Source organism: Panthera uncia, chromosome C2, assembly GCF_023721935.1.
Source record: "Panthera uncia isolate 11264 chromosome C2, Puncia_PCG_1.0, whole genome shotgun sequence".
Classification (NCBI taxonomy): domain Eukaryota; kingdom Metazoa; phylum Chordata; class Mammalia; order Carnivora; family Felidae; genus Panthera; species Panthera uncia.
This window is the reverse complement of record NC_064810.1, coordinates 17590445-17605016: the sequence shown is the minus strand read 5'-3', so window position 1 is coordinate 17605016 and position 14572 is coordinate 17590445. Positions and strand designations below refer to the sequence as shown.

At 40.3% G+C, this 14572-nt stretch overlaps 1 protein-coding gene and 1 long non-coding RNA gene across 5 annotated transcripts in view; one reads left to right on the top strand and one right to left on the bottom strand.

The window, feature by feature from the left end:
- LOC125921730 (uncharacterized) overlaps positions 1–6552 on the top strand; it is a 284908-nt gene extending 278356 nt beyond the window's left edge. For all 4 annotated transcript variants that reach the window (XR_007457472.1, XR_007457471.1, XR_007457470.1 and 1 more), the window contains 2 exons: positions 1640–1709; positions 3321–6552. This is a non-coding gene — a long non-coding RNA (uncharacterized LOC125921730). The remainder of the gene's footprint in view (positions 1–1639; positions 1710–3320) is intronic.
- CYYR1 (cysteine and tyrosine rich 1) overlaps positions 1–14572 on the bottom strand; it is a 107246-nt gene that overhangs the window by 56936 nt on the left and 35738 nt on the right. The gene's annotated exons all lie outside the window — the stretch shown is intronic.

The window sequence follows — 14572 nt, the reverse complement described above, 5'->3', positions numbered from 1 at the left end:
CCTTTACGAATGGTGTGGGTATGGACAGGCCTGGTGACGATCCCGGTCGACTGAGGGACAAATGCCAGCATCCATCCAGGCCTCTGCACACGGGCAATCACGTATTTCCTTAGTTGCAGTGTCCAAGGAAATTCCAGTGGCATGGCAAAAGACCCAAGTCAGTGCTCTAATAAAGCTGCTATGGGGAGGGGTGGCTCAGTTCCATAAAAACAAACAAAATCTTGGAAGGGCACAAGCCCAGGACCCAACCCAGAAGCAGGCAAATACACCGAAGAACAGACAGGCCCTAAACATCGGCAACATTCAATAAGTAGTGAGATTCCATTCACCAGACCGGGGTCCAGGGCAACAGAGCCAATAAAAAAGGGGATAAAGTGAGGCTGTGGCATTTGGCCAGGAGAAAATAGCAGCCGGGTCTTAGAAAGACCGGAGTTGTAAAGAGGTGACTGGGCAAAAGTCCAAAGACAGAAACACACTCAAGGTCAGAGCTAGGCTACTACCAAGACAATGACTGGAGCTGAGTCCCAAATATTGTGTAAGGACTCCTTAAATTATTCTTGCTTAGGTTTGGATTTAATTCTGAGATTTATGGAGCAGAGAAATCTATAAAGAAGGCTTAAGTGGCTCTAGCAGTGGGGGAAGACAAGAGACGCAGAGGGAGGGGGAGAGCAAAGCCTGGGAAAGGCCAGGGTAGAGAGAATTAAATGAGCCCTAACCACACGTCAGGCCTTGATAAGGCTTTTACTTACAATACCTCATTTGACATGCATAAGAGCTGCAAGGAAGCAGCATATCCCCATTTTACAGAAGAAGAAACTGTGGCTTAGAGATTATTAGTGGAGCTGAGGTAAGAAGGCAGCCATAAATGAAGCCACACCAATTCCCCCTGCTACCTACCATTGCCCGTCACACTTTTTCAATAAATATCTATTAAATGAATAATGCAGATAGAGAAATGACAAAACGGTCTTTTTACAGTTCAACATGGTAAATGTGAGAGCACAGATATTTGTCTCTTTTATTACTGGCCCAATGAACTCAAACTCACAACTCACTCATGGGTACTCTGTGTCCCATGTGCCAACCTGCACACGAAAAAATCTAAAAACATATTGGTTGCTGTGGTCAGGTGCTCTGGATTTCTGGCCTTCCAAGTCATTTTCACAAACATGTCCAAGTTCCATTTCCAGATTTATTTTAGTTTGCTCAGTCCCCCTGGGTACTCACCGTCTTCCAATTAACCCTGGTACACCTCGTTCCCTGCATGTTAAATGTTCCCTCAATAAAACCCTCCTTGATCTCTTTATGCAGAAATGGTAATCTCTTTCTTTCCTCCACTCTGATAGACATTTCTTTCTATGCCATTTATATGGCTCTATCCTTAATCTGAAATAATAGTTGCATATAAGCTCCAGGAGCTTTAGAGTTTGTTTACATCTTTTTGTCCGCCCCCCACCCCCCACCCCAGCAACAGTGCCTTAGAATGGCATTCATACAAAAAGTGTTCAAAAATGTATTAAAGAACAATGTACACACGAAATTTCACTTTCTTAGGCTCCTCAATGTGGGCATTTTTTCCCTCGGAGGTTTGTTCCCACACTCACCTTATGTTTGACTTGGTTCTTTTCAATTAATACAGTTCTTTCCGGTCACTGGAATTCTTTTGAATGAAGCAGTTGTATGAAATGGAAGACGACGGTATATTGAAGGTAACTAAGGCTTTTCATTTTATACCAGTTCCAAAGCCAATGTAAGGATCTGAGTCTAAAAGTACTTTTCACTACCAGTAGGATATACAGGCCTATTGGCATACAATCTGTTTTTCAAAGTCTTTAACAAAAATACTGATTCGAGTATTCTTCCTCTGATCGTGTATTCTTCTAAGAAGTGCTATTTAAATAACTGTATAATTTCTTTTATTGTATAATTTACATCATTGTAACAGTCTGATAGTTCACAGGGACCCCTTGAAAGACTTATATTTAGAACATTTTAAAAGCGTATTAAAGGGTATTTTTTTCTCATTTGATAAATATTAATGCATTTATTGATGGACAACCATTTAGGGTTGTCCTAAATTATGAAAAAAATAATCTTGAGTGTGCAGTTATTATAAGAAAGTTAACTATTACTAAAGCTGAAAATATAAAATATATTCTTCTGGAAACTGCACCTGAAAAATATTAATGAGAGAATATCTGATGGTTTCTGCTGGATAAGCTCCCTCGTTTTGATAGAGGCCTCCCAAAATGCAATCATTTTAAATTGTCTGTGTAAATAGACAATATTATGGCTTAATATACATAAAACTTAAAGCCAATTATATTGGCCTCTAGAATGTGTTAAATACTTTAAGGATATTGCTTTAAAATTCTTTGCTTAACTTAATATGAAGATTATTCTACAAGCCAGCAAGTAATGAAGGGATTCTATGGAATAATAAAAGAAATGTTTAGCCAGGATTGAAGAATTCACTAGGATAATCTAACCAATTATAATATTGACTACGATTAAGGCTAAAAATAATGTACCTATCAAATAAAGTGAATTATAAGAAAGAAATAGAACACCCTGTACAGGATTATCTGAGCTGATTCTTTCTAGAATCCATTTTTTTTTTTACTTTTCATGTTATATGCAGTTTTAATATGGTATTACTTCTAATCTTTCAAGTACTGCTGTCAGATAAACCTAATTATTTCCTAGAAATGGCTTGCTACTGAAAGAAAAATGTAGCAGAAAACTTAGTCACCCATTTAGATATATTCAGTTCATATTAAAATATTTCCTTCTTTATTTTTTTCTCTAAAAGAAGACTCAAGTGGATGAGGTATCAGACATATTGGCACAAGTAAGATGAAGGTGGGTAGAGAAGGCGTAGCAAATCCCAGGGCTTGACACAGACCAGACAATTCTTCATTAAATCTCTAGGAGCCCCGGAAAATTTGCACAGATATTTCTTGGGGACTATTACGAATTGAGTATTTGTGTCCCCTCAAGATTGATATGTTGAAGGCCTAATCTCAGTGCAATATATGTGAAGGTGGGGCCTTTGAGAAACAATTACATTTAGACGGGGTCAAGAAGGTAGAGCCCCCATGATGGGATTAGTCCACTTATGAGCTTGGTCTCTACCCCCCCACCCCACCCCCGCCTCCAGTGGAGAAAGAAAGCAGCTGTCTCTAAATCAGAAACAGGGGCCGGACCCAGCACTCAACCATGCTAACTGATTTTAGACTTCCCTAGAAGTCTAGACTTCCTAGAGCTAGAAGAAATAAATGTCGATTGTTGAAGCTACCCAGTATGCTATTCTGTTACAGCAAACTGGATAGAGGATAAGGATTGTCAGTGTTCCTCTCACGTGGCCCTTGAAGTCTTGGCCGACAAGATCATGAATCTTGGTGTCACAGCACCTATGCTGACTGCACACAGCTGGCTGAAGATGTTGGTGCCACTCTCTGAGCATTTGGGAAGGCAATGCTGAGACGTGTCTGGTCCTACATCTGCAATCGTCTGAGATCCAGACTTAGACACCCAGCATGGTTGTCTAGGACACTAGTTTTTGAAGCTATTGTTTTAATCTCATTATGAAAAGAAGAAATTATGCTACTTTACTCCTTGTACATCCGTGTTTTACGAGGCTCTCAGACTATTATCCTCCTAAAGTTCAGCCTGCTGACATACCAACAAATGGTAGGATTTAGCTTTACACCAACTGATTACCTTAAGAATGGGAAAGGGCTCAGGATCATGTCTCACTCTGAGTTCAAAAATTAGGCAGTAATTTACATTCTTGAAGTATCATTGAAATCCTTGCAACAGATGTCTTTTCTCCCAAAATTGAATAGATGTGGTAGAACCATCCCTGTTCCTTTACTCAGGGCTGTCTGTGGTCAGTGGCAAACAGTTTAACATAGATCCTAATGGTAGAGACAACATCGGTTAGTTTTTGTACAGGATCCTGTCTTCTTATTCATTGTTGTATCTTCAGAATGAATCAATATGTAAATCTTAGGCTGTATAGTAATCAATTCATTCATTTGATTCAACAAATATTTATTGAGAGCCTACCATGTGCCAAGTACTATTTGAGATATTTGGAATACATTATTAAGACACTTGTCCTTGAAGAGATTACATTTTGGAAGGAGTGGAGGAACAGGCAATAAACATAACAAAGTACAAATATTGTCAGAAGATACTAAATTCTACAAGGAATAAAAGGATAAGTCAGCAGGATAAGGAGGATGAGAGGAAGGGATACAAGCGAGTTGAGATACAACAACTTGAAGGCGGTGAAAGAGTTGGCCAGGCAAACACCTGGAAAAGGGCACTCCAAGCAGATGGCACAGCCGCCAGAGAAGGAGAATAATTTGGGTCTCAGATAGTCAAGCAAGGAGGTCAGCGTAGCTGAGGGAGAGTGCCGCAGGGGGAAAATGGTAGGAGATGAGGTCAGAGGTTAGCAGGTCAGGTCCAGAGGGACTGGGAGACCATTTAAGAACTTTGGCTCTTACTCTACATGGACATAGGGTGCTGCTAAAGGGTTCTGAGCAGAGGAGTGACATGATCCAAAATTGGGTTTTGGAAGGAATCCCTCCGGTTGCTGGGCTGACAAGAGACGGTCAGGAGTGAGGTTAACCTGAGAAAGAGAACTAGGAGGCAATGGCAGTAATCCAGGTGAGAGGTATTTTTCAGAGATGAAATCAGCGACCTTGGTTCTCCATGAGTTAACTTACCGATGCTAGCTAGCCCAGACTGAAACGACTTTATACATATGCTAAAGAAATCTATTTAGATAGATACAGCTCTGCCAATACATTTCACCTCGAGAAATGCCCGGGTATGTTTTTTAATTCTTACATTTTGTGAGCAGGTGGTACAATGAATGGACACCAACTTCAAACAAACTCCCATAAGAACCATCAGGACTAACTTACCCGAAAGGAACATTCAAATTCACATCAATCAATAATAGCTAATAATGGCCTCCGTTAATTTGTTTTAATTTTGACCAAGTGAAAATATTGCCATCATTTTTTTTTTTTAAACAATCCTTGATGGGACTGCTACCTCTGTTGAACTCTTGAGTGTATCTCGTCCCAAAGAGAATGATCAACAAAATCAGTCCTGGATACACGCTATACATTCTGTTATACCTACTCATAGCTCATCTGTGACATAGCTTCTGAATTAAAAGCAAAGGAAAAAAAAAAAAACAGGAAGAGAGAGAATAAAATATTTGCTCACATTTGGGAAGAATTCAACTAATTTCTTTAGCTGATTAAGGTAGGATTTAAAATGTTTCTCTCTCTCTGTCTCTCTCTTTTTGGAGCTCCTTGTTAGCTGTTTTGCCCTTCAGGAAAGGATCTGTGGTGGTACAGATTGAAAAGGTTACACTGTGATCATTTGCAAATGAATTCTATCTGGAATGAAAATCCACATAGTTTTATACTGATGTTGTAATGTTCTATGTGATATTTTGTCAAAACGATATGCTGCCTACAACATAATATTTCACCTTTAGTTATTAGCACATTGACACATTATGAGAACAGTAACAGTTGGCAATGTGAGCAATATTCCAACTATAGAGAAGATTTACCATATATTTTTAAAAGCTTACAGAAGATACTTTCACCTAGTCTTGATCTATCCCATGAGGGGATTTTAGTGGGCTTGAAAGCCTCCAAAATTATTTGCAAAGTTGTGTGTTCATATGAATTTGTGAAATGATCCAACAGTTTTTATCACACTCTTAAAGGAACCTGTGACATCACCCCTCTTTGGAAAAAAAAAAAAAAACTTAAAAAAACACTGACGTGGAAAAATGCACAGATGGTACTTTTTAAGGGTTATTTATATATCAGAAGAATACTCTCAATTTATGTACAGTTTGATTGCTCACAAAATTTAGTTTTGTTTTGATCAAAATGGACCTTTTGCTTTCACATCTTGATTTTCTAGAGAAAATATTTTATTTTACCTGTCATTATTTTTTTATAATGAGACAGACCTTAATTTATTTCAATCAGCACTGATGAGCCCCTACCATACACTGAGGGATACAATGATGAGAAAAGATAAAAAGACCAGGTTCTTGACCTTGAGAATCTCACTGTCTATCGGGAGAGATGGAGACACAGCTATTGAGCATAAATTGTGAAAAACATTATTAGGGAAATGAATTCAATGGTGGTTTTATCCCTGGGATAACTGATTTCCCAGAAAAGATCTGGGTTATTGGCACTGGGAAGATGACTATGTTTTTCTAGGCCAGGAAGAAAGTTAGAGTGTTCTGGGCACAAAGAACAACAGGTATGAAAGCGTGACCGTTCAGTTTTGTGAGAACACAGGCTTAGGGGACAGGGGTGGAGAGCTTGGCTGAAAGGAAGTCTGGAAGGATGAGGCCAGGCTCCAAAGAGCCTTGGGACCATCCTAAGAGTTTGGAGTTGCGTATGTAAGGTGAGGAAAAAGTATTGAAGGTGTCGGATAGAGGAGAGAGAGAATTGAATTAGTTTAGAAATCTGACTCTGGTGGATAAGATGAGGCCAGGAAGCTCCTGGAAAAAAAAAATCTTGAATTAGTAACAGAATAGATATTCTTGTCCCTATTTTTTTTTATTTATAGAAATTTCTTTTTTATCGTAGCCTATAGAAGGATCACAATCATCTTCCTCTCTCTTGTTCCCCAAAGTGGCTCTGAACTGGGGTCCCTGCTTTCTCTCTCGCCCCTTACAATCCGGACTCCACATGAAAGTGAGTGGCCATTTACAATAAAATACAAATCAAATCATTCTCCAGAGGCCTCAGCCCTGATGAACATCCTGACTAACGTCTGTATATTTCTATTTCTTTTTCTCCCATCTTCTTTTTGAGCCCACTACTACAACTGTTTTAACTAAGTGACTGTAGGAGCCTTATGGGAAACACGTCACCTCTGTGACTCTTGGTTTTGTTTGTTTGTTTGCATCTTTAAAGTGGTTTCGGAACTCTTGTCCTTACTTCAGGGTTCTAGATATCAAAGGAGACAGGAAGGTGAGGCATTTTAAGATTCAGGAACCCCATCTAGAGAACAAATCCCATGTCCTCCAAGCACCGCGGCCCTGTTAATTCTCAAAAATCTGAGCGAAGGCATTCCTTTCCGTGCACAACATAAGCCAAGAGTTCAAGTCAATCGCTTGCAATGAATTAGACAGTAAAGAAAGTTGACTCCTTCAGAGAAGAAGCTCTGGACACTTCTATTGTTTTTTATTTTTCTTGCAAATATTGTGTTTATGACATGAATGATCAGAAGTCAAGGAAAGGCTGCCCTCACATAACTTTCTTCTGTCCAGGAAACATAGAGAAGGGCATTTGGACATTTGAAGCAAATTAAAGCCAGAGCAAAGGCCAGGAGCACTGCCAGCTTCCTACTTTTCTTTGTCCACAGGCCAAAATATTACCAAAACAAGTGTTTCCTGTCAATAAGCTGCAAGCACAACTTCTAAAATATTACGGTTTTTAATTTTTTTTCAGGCATGAAGTTCCGTAAGCTCATTATATTTTAATTATGTAGCATAACCCAAGTTACATAACAAATTAAAGTCAAACCACTGTTACTTTTCTCAAGGAATGCTGTATAAACCTCGAAGGTTAGAAAGTCAACCAAAAAAGAATATCTAATAGTAGTTCTTTATATTATCCACGAATTTAGAAATCTTTCACTTTTAAATTTTTTTTATGTTTCTTTATTTTTGAGAGAGAGAGAGAGAGAGAGAGAAACAGAGCATGAGTGGGGTAGGGACAGAGGGAGACACAGAATCTGAAGCAGGCTCCAGGCTCTGAGCTGTCAGCAGAGTCGGACGCGGGGCTTGAACCCACGAACCATGAGATCATGACTGGAGCCGAAGTCAGATGCTTAACCAACTGAGCCACCCAGGCGCCCCAGTTACTTGATTGTTGAATGGTTCCCACTTTCATCAAGTATAACTGGCTTATGTTGGGATGAACGTATTCCATTTCGTTGCTGTCTCTGTACATTTCTTTTAGTTTGCGTGAATATGGCCAGATGAATCATACATAAAGAAAGCTCAGCTCCTCCGGAGCACTGCTATTTTACTAAGAGCTCCACTGCCAAATTCAAAGCTAAATTCAGGTTTTAGGTATCAGAATCTTGCATAGGTCCCCGGAGAATATTTTGTTCAAATAATGTAACACCTCAGCGATCAGAGGTTCTGTTCACCTATTGTGTCTTTAGAAATACGATATTTTACGAAGTCTGAGGTAATGAATATTAAGGCATTATTGTTACCTTTTTTAAAAAAAAAAGCTCAGACAAAATATAGTTAGACAAAGGAGTGGACTGTTTTATGAAAACATCATACAGAAATGTCAAGAAATAAACTTTAGCAATTCTATAAAGAAAGGGTAAAGGAAAAACTTAAAAATCTGGAAATGCTCCGGTAGAAATATGGTTAACTATCAATCAAAAAGAAGCAAACCATTTTGGCAGAAGAGAAATAGAAATATTAATTTTGAGCCAAAATGTTACCATTTTGTTAGTTACTGAATTTCTGCTTTTAGCTCAAAAGGTTTACAATTAAAAGCCTTTGGTCTCTTTTTAGAAATTCCTGTAAATAGCATTTGCTAGAAATTTGTTGGAAAGACCCTAAAATGGGGAAAAATGTGAAAATAAAATCTAAGATTCAGTTCAATCTACTGAGATGGTATCTTTATTTATATAATCGGAAGAAATGTCCGAATTGGAAATCAATTTGCCTTGTTATTGAGGAGCTCGGTTACTGAGTATCTGTGGCCGTCAGACAAGAAAGTGTGTAAGAGAAGGAAGCACATTCAAATAAATCTCTCATGAGCCTTTTCAACACAGGTTTTCTGGGACAGGCAGGCTGAACCATAAAGTTTTGTTGGTTTGGTATCTATTTCACACACACCTAGTCCGTTATTAATAGCAAACAAAGGGACATAAAGAAATTAAAATACTGAGTCCTTCCTCTCTATGTTTTACAAAGATACTTTACTCATTTTGCTTATTTCTCACAACAATCCAATAGTTGTGTATTGTCATTGCCACTGGCCATACAAAGACAGTAAGGCTCAGAGGGGTTTACTAAGTTGTCTAAAGACACCTGGTGAGTAAGTGGCAAATGTGCGATTTGAATAGAAGTCTACTTACTGAGTTCAAAGCCCATTCTGTGTCTGTCACATCAGATTTTGTTACATATGCTCCTTTTGCATCGTTTTAGAAAGGTACAAGAGTTTCATGAAATAAATGAGCTTCTGATAAACTGGATACAAATGACCTTTTATAGGTTGAGTCATGTATTAATATGGAACACACACATGTAATTCATATATTGAATTAATGAGTGTTATGCATTACATTTGTAAAGCATAAAATGCGTGAAGAAAACAGATAACCACAACTTCGAACTGAATCTTAGAATACAAATGATCACTCTCGGCTTTGCTTCAAATGGGTGAAATGTATACAGAACACGGTTTTGCTGGAGCCAGCAGCAGCCGTTGGCACGGGCTGGGAATCAGGGCACACTACTGCAGACCCGGAGGCTGGCTGGACCGACAGTGTGGCACAAAAAGACACAAGATCCTGAAGGCACAGGGAGACACAGCTTGCGACCGTCAGGGACAATACCACCAGTCTCTATTTTACTTAATTTAAAATTATCAGCTGCAGGTGATGTTGTTTTTGACAGAGGTCACTGTGGTTCAGTGCTACTGGATTTTACGTGATTAAGCACTTAAGCTGTTTGCTAGAATGATTGAGGAGCAGACGTATATTTGGAGGCCTTTAGAGGGAGTTAGCTCTTAGCCCTTTGGTAATAATGGGTCTTCAAAACAAGGAAGCAAAAGATCTTTGGAAGTTCCTTGCTTTTTTTTTTAATTAATTTTTTGGGGCGCCTGGGTGGCTCAGTCGGTTGAGCGTCCGACTTCGGCTCAGGTCATGATCTCGCGGTTCATGGGTTCGAGCCCCGCGTCGGGCCCTGTGCTGACAGCTCGGAGCCTGGAGCCGGCTTCGGATTCTGTGTCTCCCTCTGTCTCTCTGCCCCTCCCCCGCTCATACTCTGTCTCTCTCACTCTCAAAAATGAATAAATGTTAAGAAAAATTAAAATTAATTTTTTCTTGAAGTATAGTATCGACGCACAATGTTACATTAGTTTCAGGTATACAACACAGTGATTCACCTTCTCTATCCTGTATGTTGTACTCACTGCCAATGTCGCTACCATCTGTCACCATGCCATGACGTTACAAAACCACTGACTATGTTCCCTGTGCCGTAACTTTCATCCTTTTGATTCATTCATTCCGTAACCTTCTACTCCCCTTCATCCATTTTGCCCACCCCCCACCACTGCCCCTGTGGCAACCACCAGTTTGTTCTCTGTATTTATGGGCCTATTTCTGCTTTTTCTTTGTTCATTTGGTTTTTTTTTTTTTTTTTTTAGAGTCCACATATGATTGAAATCACACGGTAACTGCCTTTCTCTGTCTGACTTATTCCAGTAAGCAAAATACCATAGGTCTGGCCATGCTGTTGCAAATGGCAACATTCTTTTTTGTTGCTGAGTAATATTCCGTTGCACATATTGTATATACACACTACATCTTTATCCATTCATCTATCTCTGGACACTTAGGTTGCGTCCATATCTTGGCTATTGTAAACAATGCTGCAATAAACATAGGGGTGAATGTATCTTTTCGAGTTAGTGTTTTCATTTTCTTTGGGTAAATACCCATGAGGACTCCTTTCTTGACAGTTTTAGGTTACTGCACCCATCCCATTTTTTCTAGTGACAATGATGAGTTATGGCACAACACTGGTATAGATATCTTCAGGAATACGACCATGTATTGGTCAACAGCTCTACAACGATGGTGAGTACATGAACAGACCTTCCATTGGAGACTAACAAACCCACACCATATCATTTGATGTACACTGTGAAGCTTAGGTCGGTCAATCTGCTTGTATTTGTGTGTTGTAAAAGTCGTCGGAGCTGAGAAATGCTTATGGAATTCAAGCTCTTCATAATCAGCCCGCACGATCGTTTTCTGCCGCCATCAAGTTATGTGTTGTTAATGGAGGAATTTTACTGGTATAGAAGTTGAGTACCCTGTCACTTCGGCCACACGGCATGCAGCGCGTGCCAGAACTGGTCGTGACAAAACATCAACTAGGCTGTCGCTGTTGTCATTGGTGGTGGTGGTGGTGGTGGTGGTGGTAGCAGGGTGTGTGTGTGTGTGTGTGTGTGTGTGTGTGTGTGTATTTTGTGTGCGATGCTTGGGATTGGTTCTGAGAGGGGACCAATTGCAAAAGTGAATGTTAGCAAACACTGGTCATGGAACATAACCAGCCAAAGCCACTTACTCTCTCACGGCAAAAGGCCTAGAAGGTTTGAAGAATTTAAAACTCAGATGTATTTGCTCTAAGACTGATTCAAATAATATAAAATTTAGTAGCAAATTCTAAGTACATGGAGCTGTAAGCACACCTGTCATGCTATTCACCAGTATTTCTGGCACTCTGTCGGCATGTGTCTCAAATCAGTGTAAGGAATTTGTCAACCAGAATCTCAAAAGAATGACCTTGTAAAATACGTTGTCAATATTTCACTAATATCACTATGATGTGTTGTCAGTTGCTTATTTACTTGTCTGATTGCCCCATTACAACTCCTTGTAGGCAGAAATCATGCTTTATTTCTTTGTACGCTCAGGACCTAGCAGAATCCTTTTACAGGATGGGGGCTGAATAAAGGGCTAATGTTAAATGAGTGAATCAATGAATAGGAGTCACCGCTTTCTTACTTTATCACACTCAGCTTCAGAGTCGGTGGCCATGCATTCCGTCTCTACGCTGTGTTAATATACTGGATATTTTCTTACCCCTCCTGACCCACCTTCCAGCCCTCTCCGTCTTGCTCAATAGTCAGGAAGGCTGACCCATAACAACTGTGCCAATACACCAACTTGCCTTCCGACGTATGCTTGGGTTTGGCCAAACTGGATACGGGGGATTGGAGGTTGAAAGGAACAGGAGAATGAGTCCTAGGACGCTATGGCTATCCCTCCAGTCAGTTGGCTGCCTTCCAGGGATAGCCATAGCTCTGGTGAGAGGTCCTTTTCATACAGGTACTCTGTCTCAACTTGGGTAACTACTCTCTTTCCTTGTCCCTCTCAGTCTTAGAGATTGGGAAAGGCTCTCAGCTGTTGATAGCCTAGAACATTGCACCATCTTTTGTTGGTTTCTCCAGTCCCCATCTGCACCTTTATGAAAGATCCTTTTATTAAACTCTCTCCAATCTCCCCTTTGAGTGTGCTGCTTCCTGCTAGGAACTTGACAGTTACCATATGGCTGCTTGCATAACTCTTAAACAATTAATGTTACTCTTTACGCTTGCAAGGAAAATAGGACTACTCCCATTTCAAAGAATGGCTGTGACAGAAATACACTCTACCTAGAACTTGCATTATTTCCATTCACTCATTCATTCTTTGTTCATTTTGTTTCCCAGAAGCCACTGGGCATTTGTGGACACTGCAGCTGCTAGGTGTAATTCCTGTTAAAACAGAGTGGCACAGACACAGCCTGGCTCAAAGTGAGTATCTCTTTTGGTTACAAGAGTAAACTAGTTTAAGGGAGTAAACTAGTTTTGCTGAGTGAGGGAAAAGAGCAGGAGGGGGAAATTTATAAAAGGAGGAATGCAGAATACTTTAGCTATTATAAAAAAACAATACTGGGGCACCTGGGTGGCTCAGTCGGTTAGGCATCCGACTTTGGCTCAGATCATGATCTCATAGTTCCTAAGTTCGAGCCCTGTGGTGGGCTCTGGGCTGACAGCTCGGAGCCTGGACCTGCTTTGGATTCTGTGTCTCCCTCTCTCCCGCTCTCTCTCTCTCTCTCTCTCTCAAAAATAAATAAAACATTAAACGAAGAAAGAACAGTACTGTTGGAGTTTTGCTCATTCTATTCGTTTGGGTGGAGAGAGACAGGCTTATGAGACCTTTACTATGGCTATGGAGGAAAGTCAATGAGCTTTAAATCGGGTTTTGTTACAGCACCCTTTAAAATGTAAAAGACTCTCTAATTTCATTCATTATATACACCCTGTCAGCATTCTGAGGGTTGTCTGAGGGCCACAGTAGGTCAATGGTCACTCTCAGATCCCACCCTCCAAGGGCTGCTTCAGTTTCTCTATCAGGCTCAAGAGTTGAGTGAACTCTGAGGTACTTTCACGTGGAGATATTTGTAACTTGCCTCTCCAGTAGACCACCAGTGCGTTTGTATGTCTCCTTACGTAAGGCTACTTAAGACTCAGAGTTTCCAGAGAAGCATGAAAGAGAAAGATGTAATATATCGTTGAAAGCCACACAGGTCTTAAGCTCTGCTTTTCTATGAGCTGTTTTATTATGCTTTTAACAAATGGGCATATGTATGATCTATTATGAATTAAGAAATAGTGTACATTACCAGGGGAAGGCAATATCAAATTATAGAATTTCAAAATCGGGTATGGCAGGAACTTGGGATTTTTTTCAGATGGTGTAAGTCTCCTTACTTAGTACATTTTAAACAGCATGGCCTCCATACTTCAGAGGCTTTCGTTTTAGAAAAGCATGGCAGGAGTCACTCTAATGTGATTATAAAGGGCCTGAAGGTTTGCTTTTAAAATTCAATATGTAGGTAGAAAGAAAGTGGTAACGTTTCCCCTTTGATTTCCAGTCACTATTTTTATAACACTGGCAGCCCTGAGACCCTGGAATGGAAATGGACCTGCTTCTGGATGTTACCTGAGCACCACCACACCAGCCCTTCGACTGGCTCTTTGCATCTGTGCCTTGATCTTTATTTCTGCATTCCCCCAACACATCATTTCTATATCCTCCAGACTTATTCTCAGCTTTCCTGATGCTAGGTGCACTTGTTCCGTCATTCAACAGATATTTATGGAGAACCTACTGTGTACCAGGCCCAGCCAAAGATCCTGCACTCAAAGAATCATGCGAAAGAGCCAAGAATTTGTAAACGCTGTGAAGGAAAAGTACAAGGGTAGGAACATATAGCCAGGGAACCTTACATGATGTGTGGATTCAGAGAAGCTTTCCTAGGGGAATTATTGGGAAGGACTGTGATGGATAAGTGTGCTAATTAATTAAGTGAAGGGTACAGGAGAAGGCCTAGGGAGAGCTTATCAGATAGAAAGAATGGTATAGGCAGGGACTCAGAGACCATGTGGTGCTAGAATCAGGTATTGATGTATGTAGTGTTTGACTTAAAACCACTGGGCTCCAGGTAACTTATGCATAAGATCAGGGCTCAGATACCAAAGGGTCCAAGCTGGCTTCTTCTATGTTGTTCTTCGGTGTGGCGTCGCATCCCCCTATGGTTCACCACCCAGAACACATAAAGAGCAGATGTAAGACCGAAGTAAGCCACAGGGCAATGCTTAACCTCAAACTACGGAGAAGGAGGAGCCTACCGCCATGAGGCTGGTAGGCAGACAACTAGAAATATCTGGTAAGAACAGTAGCGGTCAGCAGAGAGATG